Source organism: Cetorhinus maximus, chromosome 4, assembly GCF_964194155.1.
Source record: "Cetorhinus maximus chromosome 4, sCetMax3.hap1.1, whole genome shotgun sequence".
Lineage (NCBI taxonomy): Eukaryota > Metazoa > Chordata > Chondrichthyes > Lamniformes > Cetorhinidae > Cetorhinus > Cetorhinus maximus.
The window spans coordinates 114128457-114144128 of record NC_135882.1 but is presented as its reverse complement, the minus strand read 5'-3'; the positions used below and the strand labels follow the sequence as shown (position 1 = coordinate 114144128).

The window sequence follows — 15672 nt, the reverse complement described above, 5'->3', positions numbered from 1 at the left end:
GGTTCATGTCCCACTCCCGGAAACCAAGAACTGTGAATGTACTCGAAAGAGTTACATGTGATCTGTTGATAACTCGAAAGAGTTACACACTTGCCATGGTTATTATTTAGTTTATTGGTTATGCACATACTGGATGAATGGGCATGAAAGGGACATGAATTGGTATGGGCAGTATGAAGAGCCATGGGGAGCGGCTGGATGGCATAAGTCAGCATTGAGTTGCCATGGACAGGCATGAAAGAGGAATGGAGGCATGGGTAAAACCATTTAAATTGCCTTTCAAAGGTCCCTGAATGCAGACTATGGTTCACGACTCATCTGAATCACAAGTCATGGAGAAACTGGTCCAACTCCACAAAAATTGCATTGTGTCTGCTCCCACAATGGAGTGCAGGAAGTGGGCTAGCTATCTGCACCCTTATCCTGCACCAATAAAAATTTGGGGTGCTAGGAATGGGGGCAGGAATCCTGGAATTGGGTCCCACCTGCCATTTTAAATGACTCTGGAGTCACTCGACTCTGCAGAAATCTGGGCCTATGTGGATATGTGTCTTTTTTGCGCATATGGTGATGAAAGATGAAAATAATAGCAGGTAAAATAATAATGAATATTTGTGTCTGCTTTGAGTTTAGATTTAGATTCCCAAAACTGCAGGTTACCTATATCTGACAATTGGATCTCCAGAGTATGCCAATAGTAGAGCAAGAGAGGAAACTAAAACAAACTACCTGATTGATTTGTTGGCCTGCTGGCATACTACTGCTGAATTCAGATATATTCCCTCCCACAACATGAAATAATGAGACTCTGCTCAATTATTTTACAGCTATATGCAATTTTCATATTAAACACTCATCATTTGACAGTACACCAGCTATAGTTCAGATACTGAATGAGTTAAGCATTACATATCAAAACCTTACATCTTGTGCTAGGATTCATCAACTTCCAAATGTGAGATATCTGTATCACAATTAGGAAAAACAAGTCAATTAATTTAATTATATTCATTAAACAAATGCAGCAGTAACATAAAATGAATTAAATAAGTTTAAAAATATTGGTCACTATCCAAAATGAACAGGCTATGTTCTCAGCTCATGTGCTGTCTTAGCAGGTAAATAAATTGGCGCACAACAAACAAGTCCACCATCTTTTAGAACAATAGCATACAATCCCTGCCTTGTACAGTAAACCCACCAACTAAATTCCCAAGTGAGAGCTGCATATCTGTCTATGTAGAACAGTCCAAGAACAAGGACAAAAGCAATTTATAATGGGAAACCATTCAAGATATTTGCAACTCCACTCCCACAACACACAACATGAATGCACATACTTTACAAAATGCTCATGGACAGTACAAAGACATAGAGCAATACAACATTAGTGTTCAAAAGCTCAGAATGGAAATGAATGCTGATTCCCATCCACTTTATTTCTGACTCTGAGCCACGTCGTCTGGAAAGGTGCTGAATGCGTATACCTGGGTTGATGCTGGGAAAAGAAATCAGTGTGGTGAGGCATGTGCCTTAATCCTGCGTCCTTCCTGATAGCTGAGTGCAGGGCCATGGATGGCAATTTGCCAACAACAGAAATGTCAAGGCTGGGCTGATGAGAGATGGCAGACAATTTGCAACTTTAAAAATTACCTTGGATGTAATTTATTCTATGATTATTTATTATTTCTCAAAAATTTTACATAGCTAAATCTGAGTACTTTACAATAATCATTGCAACCATTTTTGACAGGCTTATTGATGCTCAATAAAAACGATTAATTCACTAAACTATAAGTGGAAGTTTGTCCTATCAGGAACAAAGGGTGCATTTACACTACAACTGTGGCATTGGTACAAAGCAGCCTGTGTCTTATTCAGGACCAGATGTGACATCAGACCAACGCGCCATAAGGATACATAAAGGAGAAAATCAAATTGTACTTCATAGGTCAGCTGGACCAATTCACACCAATACTAAGTTTCTGATTTTGATTTTCCAATAATAGGAAAAGCAAGACTGAACAGTCCCAATGTGCAGGATTTGCCTGTGCCTCCAGTGTAGAGTGGTGGGATAATCCACTTTTCCAATTTGTCTTCCTATCCCTAGTTAAGGTGTTTCTAAGTTGAGAAAGCATTATGGATGCAGAGGATTGCCTTTATTCCTGCACTGATTTTACCTCCAACCTCTCTCCTTCCAAAATGCACCCATCATGGACTGATGCTTACTGAGAGAATTATTGTTCCTTCCTGAGTAAAAAGCATTGACAGGCATTATCAAATTCCTGTGACCGTAAACCAGTTTGAAACATTGCAACATAGAAAATAGGAGCAGGAATAGGTCATTTGGCCCTTCGAGCCTGCTCCATCATTCAATATGATTATGGCTGTTCCTCTATCTCAACGCCCTACTCCTGCGCTCTCCCCATACTCCTTGATGCCTTTAAAGTCCAGAAATCTATCTATTTCTTTCTTAAATATATTCAGTATCTTGGGCTGAATTTTCCCCTGTTTGTTGGGGGGGGAGTTGATGGGCGGGCGCACTTCCGATCAGCACACCCGATCGGAGGCATGGCGCCATCTTACGTGGGTGGGCCAATTAAGGCCTGTCCAGCGTGACGTCCGCACAGATGCACTATGCGCTTCCTGTGCTGGCGGTGGGGGGGGGGATCCCAAAATTGAAAGAGCGCACTCATCTCCCTGTGGCTAAGTGCAGCCTCAGGGAGATCATCTGTAAATATAAAAATGACAAAAATAGAAAAATAAAATTTCCCTTACATGCCCCCTCATGTCACATGAGTTGGGACATGTCCATAGTTTTTACACAATCTTTATTTCAATTTTTTAAAGCCTACATGAAACCTCATCCCGCCGGTGGATGAGGTTTCATGTTTTCTCTATTTGCCGCCGGATCTCCTGGCCTGCCCACCTTAAGGTTGGACGGGCAGGTCCTTTAATTGCTTAATTAATCCTGTCAATGGCCTCAATTGGCCACTGACAGGTCGGCGGGTACGCAGCTGATTTCGCTGTGCCCCCGCCTTCCTAAAATTTAAATCAGGTGCGGTGACATCGAGAGTTCCCCCCAACGTCACCGCGCGTCATTTTACGTGCCGGTGAGTGGGCCCCGCCTCTGCTCGCTGACTCGTAAAATTCTGCCCTTGGCTTCCACAGCCTTCTGTGGTAGATAATTCCATAGGTTCACCACCCTCTGGGTGAAGAAGTTTCTCTTCACCTCACCCTACCTCTTTTCCTTAGACTGTGACCCCTTGTTCTAAACCACCACCCCCCCCAGCCACAGGAAATATCATCCCTGCATCCAGTCTGTCCATCCTTGTCAGAATTTTATATGTTTCAATGAGATCTCCTCTCATTCTTTGAAACTCCAGTGAATACAGGCCTAGTCGGCCCAATCTCTCCTCATACAGCAATCCTGCCAACCCAGGAATCAGTCTGGTGAACATTCGCTGCACTCCCTCTATGGCAAGTATATCCTTTCTTAGGTAAAGAGATCAAAACTGCACACAATACTCCAGGTGTGGTCTCAACAGAGCCCTGTACAGCTGCAGTAAGACATCTTTGCTCCTGTACCAAAGTCCTCTCACAATGAAGGTCAACATACCATTTGCCTTCTTAACTGCTTGCTGCACCTGCATCAGTGATTGGTGTACGAGGATACTCAGGTCTTTTTGTACATCAACATTTCCCAGTCTATCACCATTTAAATAATATTCTGCCATTCTGTTTTTCCTACCAAAGTGGATAACTTCACACTTATCCATGTTATATGGCATCTACCATGTAATTGCCTACTCACTCAACCTGATAAAATCACCTTGAAGCCTCTTAAAATGCTTCCCATTGCTCACATTCCCACCAAGTTTGGTGTCGTCAGCAAAATTGGAAATATTACATTTGATTCCCTCATCCAAATCATTGATATATACATTGTCAATACCTGAGGCCCAAGCACTGATCCCCGCAGTACCACACTAGTCACTGCCTGCCACTCTGAAAAAGACCCATTTATTCCTACTCTGTTTCCTGTCTGCTAAACAATTCTCAATCCATGCCAACATATAATTTCCTTCAAATCCTCCTCACTCGGCCCTTGGTCCCGGAGTATTTCTGGGAAGTTATTTGTGTCTTCCTCCATAAAGACAGAACTAAAGTAGTCATTTAATTGCTCTGCCACTTCCTTGCTCTCTATTATAAATTGCCCCGTTTCAGATTGTAAAGACCTACTTCACTAATTTTTCTTCTTTTTATATACTTACAGAAGTTTTTACAGTCTGTTTTTATGTTCCTTGCAAGTTTACTCTCATCCTCTATATTTCCCCACTTAATCTGTTGGTCCTCCTTTGCTGAATTCTAAACTGTTGTCAATCCTCAGGCTTGCTACTTTTTCTAGCAAATTTTTATGACCCCTCTTTCGATCTAATACTATTTGTTAGCCATGGTTGGGCCACTTTTCCTGTTGTGTTTTTGTACCAGAAAGGAATGTGTAACTGTTGCAATGCATACATTTGTTCCTTAAATATTAGCCATTGTTTATCCTTTTAATGAAGTTCCCAACCTATCTTAGCCACTCACTCTTCGTACCTTCGTAGTTTCCATTGTTAAAATTTAGGACCCTAATTTCAAATCGGGCTACTTCACTTTCCATCCTAATGAAGAGTTCATCATGTTATCATCACAGTTCCCTAAAGGATCCTGCACAACAAGATTATTAATTATACTTTCTCATTGCACAATACCAAATCTAAGATAGCTTGTTCTTCAGTCGGTACCTCAACATAGTGGTCTAAACCATTAGTACACACTCCAGGAATTCATCCACCACAGTATTATTGCTAATTTAGTTTGCCGAGTCTATATGTATATTAAAGTCACCCATGATTACTGTAGCACCCTTGTTACATGCATCTCTAATTTCCTGTTTAATGGCATCCCCTAGCTTATCACTGCTGTTTGGTGGCATATAGACAACTCCCACTAATGTTTTCCGCACCTTGTTGCTTCTTAGCTCCACCCAGACTGATTCTACATCTAGATTTTCTGAGCCAATATCCCCTCTCACTATTGCACGGATTTCATCCTTAACTAACAATGCCACACCACCTCCTTTTCATTTTTGCCTGTCCGTCCTAAATATTGAGTGCCCTTGGGTATTCAGTTCCCAGCCTTGGTCACCCTGCAGCCATGTCTCCGTAATCGCAATCATGTCATACCCGTTTACATCTATTTACATTGTTAATCAGTCTACCTTATTGCAAATGCTCCGTGTATTCAGATACAGTGCCTTTAGGCTTGTCTTTTTAACATTTTTACACTTTTTTTTGTACTATAGTCCTATTTGCTGCTAGCCCTTGTTCTTCAGCCTTCCACTTTTGCTTTCTACTTTTCTGTCTTTCATTCCTGTCTTTGCTTCCCTCTCTTGTGTCTCCCCACTCGGGTTCACATCCCCCTGCCAATCTAGTTTAAACCCACCCCCACAGTACTAGTGAATACCCCTGCGAGGATATTGGTCCTGGTCCTGCTGGGGTGCAACCCGTCCAGCTTGTACAGATCCCATCTTCCTCAGAATTCGTCCCAATGCCTCAGAAATCTAAATCCCTCCCTCCTACACCATCCCTCCAGCCATGCATTAATGTGGTCTATTCTCCTATTCCTGACCTCATTAGCACGTAGCACTGGGAGTAATCCTGAGATTACCACCTTTTGAGGTCCTGCTTTTAATTTATTTCCTATCTCCCTATATTCTGCTTTCAGGACATCATCCCTCTTTTTACCTATGTCGTTCATACCGATATGGACCATGACCGCTAGCTGTTCAGCCTCCCCCTTCAGACTGTCCTGCAATCACTCAGTGACATCCTTGACCTTAGCACCAGGGAGGCAACATACCATTCTGGCGTCACGTATACAACAACAGAAACATCTATCTGTTCCCCTTACGTTAGGATCCCCTATCACCATTGCTCTCCCACTCTGTGCAGCTGAGCCACTTGTGGTGCCATGGGCTTGGCTCTTGCTGCATTCACCTGAGAAACCATCTCCCCCAGCAGTATCCAAAACAAAAAATCTGTTGGAGATGGAGATGGACCCAGGGGACTCCTGCACTACCTGCCTCATGTTTTTACTCTGTCTGGCGGTCACCCATTCCCTTTCTGCCTGTACACTGTTTACCTGCAGTATGACCACTTCACTGTATGTGCTATTCACGAAGATCACATCTTTGTGGATGCTTCACAGTGACTTCAGGTGCAGCTCCAGCTCTGAAACATAGATTTCGAGTAGCTGCAGCTGGAGACACTTCCTACACACATAGTCACACTGGACACTGGAAGTTTCCTCACTTCCCACATTGCACAGGAGGAGCATTCCACTGGCCGAGCTATCCTGCCACGACCTGCCCTTAAATTACTTACTCTAGTTTAGAGAATATCCGACTTACCAAGGATGCTGCTCTTCTTACTGAGGTAAGGTAGAAAATGAAAGGATCCCTCTTAATCAAGCTCCCTCTCTCACTAAATTCCAACTGCAGCACTCTAATGCAGCCCAAAGCAGCACTCTAATGCAGCCCAAAGCAGCACTCTAATGCAGCCCAAAGCAGCACTCCAGTGCAGCCCAAAGCAGCACTCCAGTGCAGCCCAAAGCAGCGCTCCAGTGCAGCCCAAAGCAGCGCTCCAGTGCAGCCCAAAGCAGCGCTCCAGTGCAGCCCAAAGCAGCGCTCCAGTGCAGCCCAAAGCAGCGCTCCAGTGCAGCCCAAAGCAGCGCTCCAGTGCAGCCCAAAGCAGCGCTCCAGTGCAGCCCAAAGCAGCGCTCCACACCAGTGCAGCCCAAAGCAGCACTCACTCCAGTGCAGCCCAAAGCAGCACTCCACTCCAGTGCAGACAAAAGCAGCACTGTTGGTGGCTTGCTTTTATGCTGTCTGAATCTAACTTCTGAAAACCTGTTTAAGCCAGTTAACTTATTTACTAGTTGCAGCTGCAAGCAGAGCCTGTTTTGAAGCTGGACTAAAACTCACCTTTTCCCAACCCAACGAGCATCTTTTAGTTAGTTGCTAAATTAAAGAAAGATTAGACTTTAGATAGAAATTAACCCTTAAAACCCTCTGTCACCAAACTGCAACTGAAGCAATCTAATGCAGCCCAAAGCTACACTCCAGTGAATACGCTTTCTTTGCATGTAAACCAAAGCTGATCCTGTGGGTGGTCACTCACCTGCAATTGTAAGGTTAAATGAGGGTCTTAATTGAAATAAGCTAATTTGTTATTTAAATAAAAATTTCTATGTCAAATTATCCATGCATACTGGTAGCATGACATGTATAGAAAATTGCCTGCAGGAAAATTGCAAACAAGACCATGAGCATGATTTTTATAAACTCTTGTCCACTGCTCCTGAGGTTCCACACTCCTTAATTCAGATAATATAAATGTTTAAAGCTGCGAAAAAAAAATTCAGAATACCATTATAGAAAAATCAATACTGTTAAGTACATGAATAAATTAATCATGGACACCTCTCAACGTCTAGCCCAAGGTCCTTACTAAATATTTTGCTGCAAATGGTTATCAATAGACTATGTTAGACCTATGCTAGATTTAATATTTTGGACCATTGCTTAAAATTGTGACAGGGTTCTGCATCATTCAGATGTGCTTTCATTTTCATCTCTGTTAAGCATCCAGCAGTTAATTTTTTATCAAATACCATCCCTGCAGAAGAATTTCCATTGGTGCTTTCATTGAACATAATTTAAGACAAATTGAGTTGAGGCAGATAAAGATGTAATCTACCTGTAAGTACTTGCAGGGAAAAAAGAATACAATAAATGGCTTGAGACCCTTAGTTCTGTCATTTTTAATTTCATGCTCTGTAAAGCACACCAGCGAATACAGGGCGTTTTGACATTTGCACAAACCCTGCTGCTTATTGAACGAAGACCCATGGCAACTAGTCTAGATTGAACAATTTAGCAATTTGGTTGCAAATGCTGCACGTTATGCTAGTTTACTGAAGTAACATTTCCAGGAATTTGAATTTGTTCAACGCATTTGTATGAATTACTTTGTTCACGATTTTAACAGAGGCATATCCATTTTTAAAAATCAATTAACATATATTTTATAGTATATGTACACCACATCACCCAATTCCTCCTCTCTTGACTCCTCCACTGTTGCTAAATTGTAAAATTGCTTAACCAACATACAGTACTGGATGAGCATTAGAAATCTCCTCCAATTAAATATTGAGAAGACTGAAGCAGTTGTCTTCATTTCCTGCTACAAACTCTTGTTTCCTTGCTGTCGACTCCATCCTTCTCCCTGGCAACTGTCTGAAACTGAGCCATATCTTTGGTGTCATGTTTTACCCTAAGATGAGCTTCCGATCCGCACCATCATGAAGACTGCCTATTTCCACGTCCATAAGATTTCCCGACTCTGTCCCTTGCCTCAGTTCACCTGGTACAGAAACCTTCACGTTGCCTCCAGACTATTCCAATGCTCTCCCGGGCAGTGTCCCACATTCTACCCTCCATAAGCTTGACGTCATTCATCACCCATCACCCCTGTGCTTACTGACCGACATGGGCTCTCAGTTGAGCAACGTCTTGATTTTAAAATTCTCATCCTTGTTTTCAAATCCCTCCATGGCTTATCTCTGTAATCTCCTCAAGCTCCAGAACCCTTTGAGATATCTGCAACCATATAATTCTGGCTTCTTGATTTTAATTGCTCCACTGTTGCTGGCCATGCTTTTAGCTGCCTAACCCCTAAGCTCTGGAATTCTCTCCCAACACCTTTGTGCCTCTTCACCCCTCTCCTTTAAGGCAGTCATTGAAACACACCACTTTGACCAAGCTCTTGGCCATCTGCCCTAATATTGCCTTAAGTTCTTCAGCGGCACATCTTGCTTTACAATGCTCCTGTGAAGTGCCATGGGATGTTTTATTATGTTAAAGGTGCTAACTAAATACAAGTTGTTTTTGACAAGATTGTTTTAACTTAAAGCATTAATTGTCAGCCAGCTAATATGGCATGGTATAACTTTTGGACAATTCTGTACATATTCTTTTCCAAATGTGAATTATAAGCAATTTTAAGTATCATTGAAAGTCAGTCTGAGGAACTCAGCTCACAAAGTCCTAGGATATGAATTGAATAATTTACCTTTTCTCCTGTGTATAATTATTCCTGTTTTGTTACATTCCTGCCTCTTCGCATATCAATTTTTAAAAAATCGTTCATGGGAATGGGCATCGTGGGCAAGACAAAAACCTATCGCCCATCCTTAATTGTTCTTGAGAAGGAGGGAAGTATTAGGGCCAATTTTTATTCCCAGTGGGAGTCGTGCTGACAGGGGTCAAGCTCGGCAACAAGCCTTTGACCCTGTACATCATGAGATCAAAGAGACTTGGAACTCATCCATGTGGACCCCATCATCCTGCTGGTCAAATCCAGTAGGTAGCAGGATACTAAGGCTGCTGCTGGAGACCTAAAGCAATGGCTGCAACACTCGACTAAGTGGTTTGGATGGGCTTTGGGAGGACATTGCAATCTGGAGAATGGGAAGATGGCTGAGGTCAGGGAAGGCCCAATATTTCCATATGGGGCCCAGAGGAGCACCCCTGCTCTTAACCTACAAGGATATAAATAAAAAGAAAAAATTAACATACTTCCCTGTACCTCTTTTAGAGGTGTCGCAGCCAGTTCACCAAGGTTTCTTCTGTAGCACTTCCCAAATCTGTGCCCTCCACCACCTAGGATGATAAGAACAGCTGTGCACAGGTACAACATCAACTTCAAGTTACCTAAAAGGCACAGATCATCTCAACTTGGACATATGCTATCTTTCCTTTGTCATCACTGTGTCAAAATGCCAAAACTCCCTACCTAACAGCTTCACTATATGAAATGCAGGGGCTCAAGAAGAAGGTTCACCACCACCTTCTTAAGGACAATTACATATGGGCAGTAAATGCTGATGTTACCATCCACACACCTATCCACGAATGAAAAAAATGTTGGCTTGGTGGGGAAGGCACAGCAGCTTCTCTGCACAAGTCTCCAATTAAAATTGTAGTTGTGCCCTTACTGCCATCAGATCCCAATCTGCATATTTATAGGTGGATCTTACTGCCTTACGCTCCATATCCCTCTGCTTACCAAAAAGGAGAGTTTAACATTGCAACCTGCAGGGAGATAGCAGGGTCAGAATGGGTACGTCGCTTTAGCTGCCTGCCACTTGGTTTCCACCGAGAAGACAGAATTAAAATTGGCCTAAATATCTTTACACCTTACTGGGTTCGGCTGAAATGTTCTTTTTATATTTAGCATTCCTATTTCACATAACCTTCTCCACTGGTTCAAATTAAATTCTGGATGCAGTTGTAGAACCCAAAACCATTTATTAATATGTATAAGCACATTGCGCTCTTTATTCAATTTGTTCTTTACACAGTAACAAATACTTAAGCAGATTATAAGTGACCTTTGTAGCACTGGGTACTGCCATGTGACAAGCTCAAGACCTAAGGCTTGGAGCCTGACTCTTTTACATTTGTTAATACTACATATGGTTGGCTGACAAAGCGAAGAAGCTGTTAAAATTTTGCCCTTTTAACTTTCCCACAGGCTGCCTTGCTGTTTGAAGGAGGGAGACTACTATTTGCACTATCAAATACCAGTTGTTAATCCAGGCCCTGCTTCCATGATTAGTAAGTTCTCTTTTTGCCATCTTCTAAAAAAGATTGATTAGTTGCTCATGCAAATGATGCAATCCTTTGCCAACAATGTCATATGTTACACACTCAGAGATGTTGGCTGTAAAATAAGCAGAAGTACCTCTGTTACAATTGCATGTGTGGAAAATTCATTTCTCTGAATCTTTTTCGAGAATAAATAGAACCATTGCAGACATGAGGGAGACATGTAGCTGAATGAAGCGTTAAGGATGATTTGTGAATTAATTTCTAAAGTAATATGGAAAACATGAATCAAAATGAAAGCTATTTATGGAGAAAAGTGAGCTGACAAAATTACAAACCAATAAAAGTAAATATTCATTACATTGTTTAAAACTTGTATTAGAAATAATTATTTGATTAAAATTGTGATTTCTCATGGGCAATGGCAATTTACTGCATTAGCAGAGACACTGGGTGGAATTTGATGTTGGTGATGAGGATCCCACCCATTGGATAGAGAATCAGCGGGGACCCTGCGTTGCTTTTCTCTGGGAAGCCTGACACAATTGCAAGGTAATCAGACGCTTACCTGGACTGCGTCAGGCCTCACATCGGATTAAGTCCTCAGCAGGGTGGAAATCCCACCCTTGAGAGCTGCTGGCCGATCAGAGGCCAGCAGCTCTCCATTACTGGCAGCACCACTGGGAGCAGTGGCTGCTTTGGGGAACATACTGGGCCGTCACCAGGGGATCGTTACTGGATCCCTGGAAAGAGGTATGTGGGGTAGGACAGGGGCTGTGGGAGGAGACTACCAGCAAGTTGAGTGGAGGAAGGGTGGTCAGATGTAAGAGCAGGAGGTGGATCTCAGTGGGCCGCCCTCTTTCTGATGCCGGGTTCCTCGATCGGGCACTGAGCGCCTGTGAATGAGGGACACCCCTTAGTAGGCCACTGGCAAAACCTACAGGGTTTGCTGGGCAGTGGCTGGAGGCATGGGTGACCTGTGCGAGTGTCCTGTAATCCCTGAGCCACCATCAAACCCCAGTGAACCCAGGAATAATCGGTTTTAAATGGCTTATTAATGAGCCCCATTGCCTTCCTGCCACTAGCAGGCGAGTTTCCTGCTGCTCACTAAATATGGAGCAGTTTTCCTGCTGCTGGAAGTTGGATGCAAGGCCTCCCACACGATTATCCCAGCTTGCCTGCTATTCTGCCTGCCTTAGGGAGCTCCACTCAGTTTTGCGCACTATGTAAGAAAGTAGTTGGATTTATATACTTCCTTTCATATACCCTTTCCAGAATATTTCATAGCCAATGAATTATAAGAACTTAAATCTACCTTTAGCAAGTAAGTTTCTGATGGTCGCTATTTGCTATAAGATGATGGCATGGCTGCCAATGGTGGAGTGATGGGAGTGGGGGATGCACAAAAGGCTGGAATGTAGAATTTGTGTAGGCTTCTATGGATGTGGAGGTTATATAGGTAGGGAGGGTTGAAATCATGGAGGGATTTGGACATGAGAGAGTGAAAACTCAGCAGAAAATTAACAGATTTGGCTGGACACAAGGAGATAGAGAGAGAAATAAAACTTTGCTAAAGCAATGGATGCAGGAGCCTGGCGGCTTTTGGAGAAAGAAAATAAACTGAATTAAAGTAAATATATTTTACATTTTCAATATTTGCAGTATATTGCCTTTTGGTTTAAATCCAACACCTCTCATAAGTGAATATTCTTCAAATTTCTGTGCCAGGTGGAGGGAAAATCCTTCTGACTATTAAACAACAAGAGAATTAACAAATAGCAGAGGCTATGATCTTGGTTAACCATCTATATGGTCAGGGTGGCCTTGGTCATGAACAAACAGTGCTTCTGCTCTCTTTTGTAACTTAAGGCATGCTGATTTATAGCAGATGCGCAGGGATTTACTCTTGTAGCCCAGTTGGGATACACCAGCCCCGCATTCTGCATATAGCGTAGGGTTTGCTGTTCATGCCATAAGGTAACAAACCAGACAAAACCTCTTTTTATTGGTGAGTTATTGGATGCAAGGTTGGACGGAAGTCTTGCTGAAATTACATAAGGCTTTGGTCAGATCACACATGTTTACAGGGTATACTTGCTTTAGAGACGGTGTAGCAAAGGTTGATTCCTAGGGTGGGAGAGTTCTCATATGAGGAGACATTGAGTACAATGGGTCTGTATTCTCTGGAGTTTAGAAGAATGAGAGGTGATCTCACTGCAATGCCTATAATTCTTAGAGAGCTTGTCAGGGTAAATGCTGAGAGACTGTTTCCCTGAACTGGAGAGTCTAGAACCAGGGGGCGATAGTCTCAGGATAAGCGGTCGGCTATTTAGAACTGGGATGAGGAGAAATTTCTTCATTCAGAGGGTTGTGAATCATGGAATTCTCAATCCCAGAGCACATTTGTTGAGTATATTCAAGGATGAAATAAATAGATTTTTGGGTACAAAGGAAATCAAGGGATATGGAATAGGGCAGGAAAGCTATGTGGAAGATCAGCCATGATCTTATGAATAAAAGAGCAGGCTTGCCAGATAGTACGTGCTATTCCTGCTCCTATTTCCTATGTTCTTATGAGGAGGGGAGTTTTAAAATCAAGGCATTAGTGGGATGGAAGCCAATGCAGGTCAGCAAGCACAGGGATGATTGGTGAGCAGGCCTTGAATTGGGTTTTGGTCATGGGCAGTAGAATTTTGGATAAACTCAGGTTTATGAAACATGGAAGGTAATGTTTAGTTGACTGAGCTCCAAGAGTGACTAATGAACTTAGCTGTCTACAGCCAATGTTGACACAGCTGCAGAGAGGAGTGCAAACTTTGACAACTTTATTACCTTGTAATGAGTTTTTTATTTAGTTTTGCAATGCCTGTGTGTTTATTTATAAAAGGTTAAGAGGTGTGAATTGGATAAACACTTTTTGTTATTGATGCTATGAATTGCTATGGTTGATAAATGCTTTTTGATGTTGTAAGCTGACCAATTGTTTTTCAGATTTTCAAAGCCTCTTTGCTTATTAGGACAGTTTCATGGGCATTTCAAAGACTTGCCAGACGTGGCAGTGCCTCTTTGGCCCTGTACATAATGGATACTGGGAAAGTGGGTATGGGAGATACATGGGGGACATGGAAGGGGCATGGGGAATATGAAGGGGCATGGAGGGGGCATTGGAGATGTTGGATGTATGGAGTGGGCATTCTAGATATGAGGAAGCGAGGAGGGGCATGGAGGGTGGGAGTGGGGGTGAGAGCTTGAGGCCTGACAATCATGATTAAAACTGGGCTGATGTCCTAGAAAACAGAGATGGCTCTTCTGGCCTGCCAGCCTCGACATCCACCTGCCTCCATTGCTGCCTCGGAACTGCCTCCAGAGGGACAACGCTGTCCTGGTCCCACCCTCCCAGAATGAAAATATGGCAGGCGGGATCTCTCTTGACGGAGCCACGTTTACGGGATCAGGAACTTCCCGCATTCATGCTTGCCGTCTCCCTGACGCAAATCCAGCCGTAAGTCTTCCAAATCAAGTTATACTAGTTAGTTATAGGTAAACCTCCCTGTACTCTTTCCCAAAGTGTTTCTTAATTTTAACTCAGATGAGCATCATCTATGGTCCAAGTGTGATTGTATTCTATTTCCTATGTCAATTGACCTCTGAGTGAGTTTGCCAATTTAGCATTCTCCTTAAACTGTGGGCATATTGCCATTAGGAGCTGGAAGGAGACACTTATTTCACATTGAACCTTTACTGAAAGAAATGAGACTGCCTTCCCATCAGTTTGATCTGGATTCAAACCCAGGCAGAAGACATAAAAGGATAGTGTGCAATCCCGCAGTTCAATTCCATCTTGCAGAACAGAAATGCTGAATAAAGTTAAGGTCTCATCCTTCACAGTACTATCATCAGACAGAATGTTGTTAGGTATGAGGGTTTGAATGTCTGGGTTGGCTCTGAGGCAATAGCTGAAGGCCTACCTGTTGAAGCATAGAGTTTAAATGAAAAAGAGATGGCCTGCCATGTGTCATGCCAAACACTGAAGAGGAGGGAAGAAAAGTCGTTTGATGGAATTACTGTCATAGGTATACTTGAAGAAATTCAGCTCATTGTCAAATCTCTCCAGGGTATGGTAACACCTTTAGTTACTGACAGCCAAACTACTTATTACAGAAGCCGCACATCAGCATAACTATCATTAAAATATAACTTTTGGCCTGAAACTACATCTCAGGCCACAGTAAAAAAATTCTCTTTATGCTTGGCGAGTGAGGAAGAGAAAGACTTAGAATAGTATTTAATAGAGAGATATGTAATTCTGAAATTGCATATCAAACCCTGCCAGGATTTTCCCAGCAAGTTTTTTTTGGATTGCCCATTCTGCCGAAATTGACAACTGTGACGATTGAGTGGGTGATTTGGGAGCTAAAGAGCACTCATTTCTCAGTCATCTTCAGTTTAATTGATCTCCAATGTTCTCTTTGGTCCTAATGCAACCTGCAGGGTACTTTTGTCTTATCATGTGCTTAATTGGCTTTCTTAAGTCCTTAGCCTTTGGCCTTTCCTGATCTGCAAACTGTGGCAACCATCAGCTGTACTGTGTGAATACTTCTCCTGTGTAAATTCTTCTGCACCACTTTAAATTGCTATTTCTTAAAATCTTAGAATTTCTCTTTTAATGTCAGCCAATATCACTCACTGGTGGTTTAGTTAATTGAGCTAAATGATGATAATTTTCTACGGCTAAAATAATGAATCTGCCAGACTCATATGAATATAAGTTTAAATCTTTTCTTGGATTATTACCTGTTTCAAACTTATGCTACTTCATTTGATTTTATTTTCAAATGGCAAAAGCATTAAAGGGAATTTGCGTAATCATGAATAAAATGTTGCACAAACACCCTGACTACCTGAGAACTGCACCGTAGTGAAGAATTAAATGTAATAAAGATTAATGATGACAC

The 15672-nt window shown here is 42.3% G+C and overlaps 1 protein-coding gene across 2 annotated transcripts in view; it reads left to right on the top strand.

Moving 5' to 3' along the window:
• dlgap1a (discs, large (Drosophila) homolog-associated protein 1a) overlaps window positions 1-15672 on the top strand; it is an 889543-nt gene that overhangs the window by 93473 nt on the left and 780398 nt on the right. For both annotated transcript variants that reach the window (XM_078540647.1, XM_078540646.1), the window contains exon 2: window positions 10644-10726. The gene's annotated coding sequence lies outside the window, so the exon portion shown is untranslated. The remainder of the gene's footprint in view (window positions 1-10643; window positions 10727-15672) is intronic.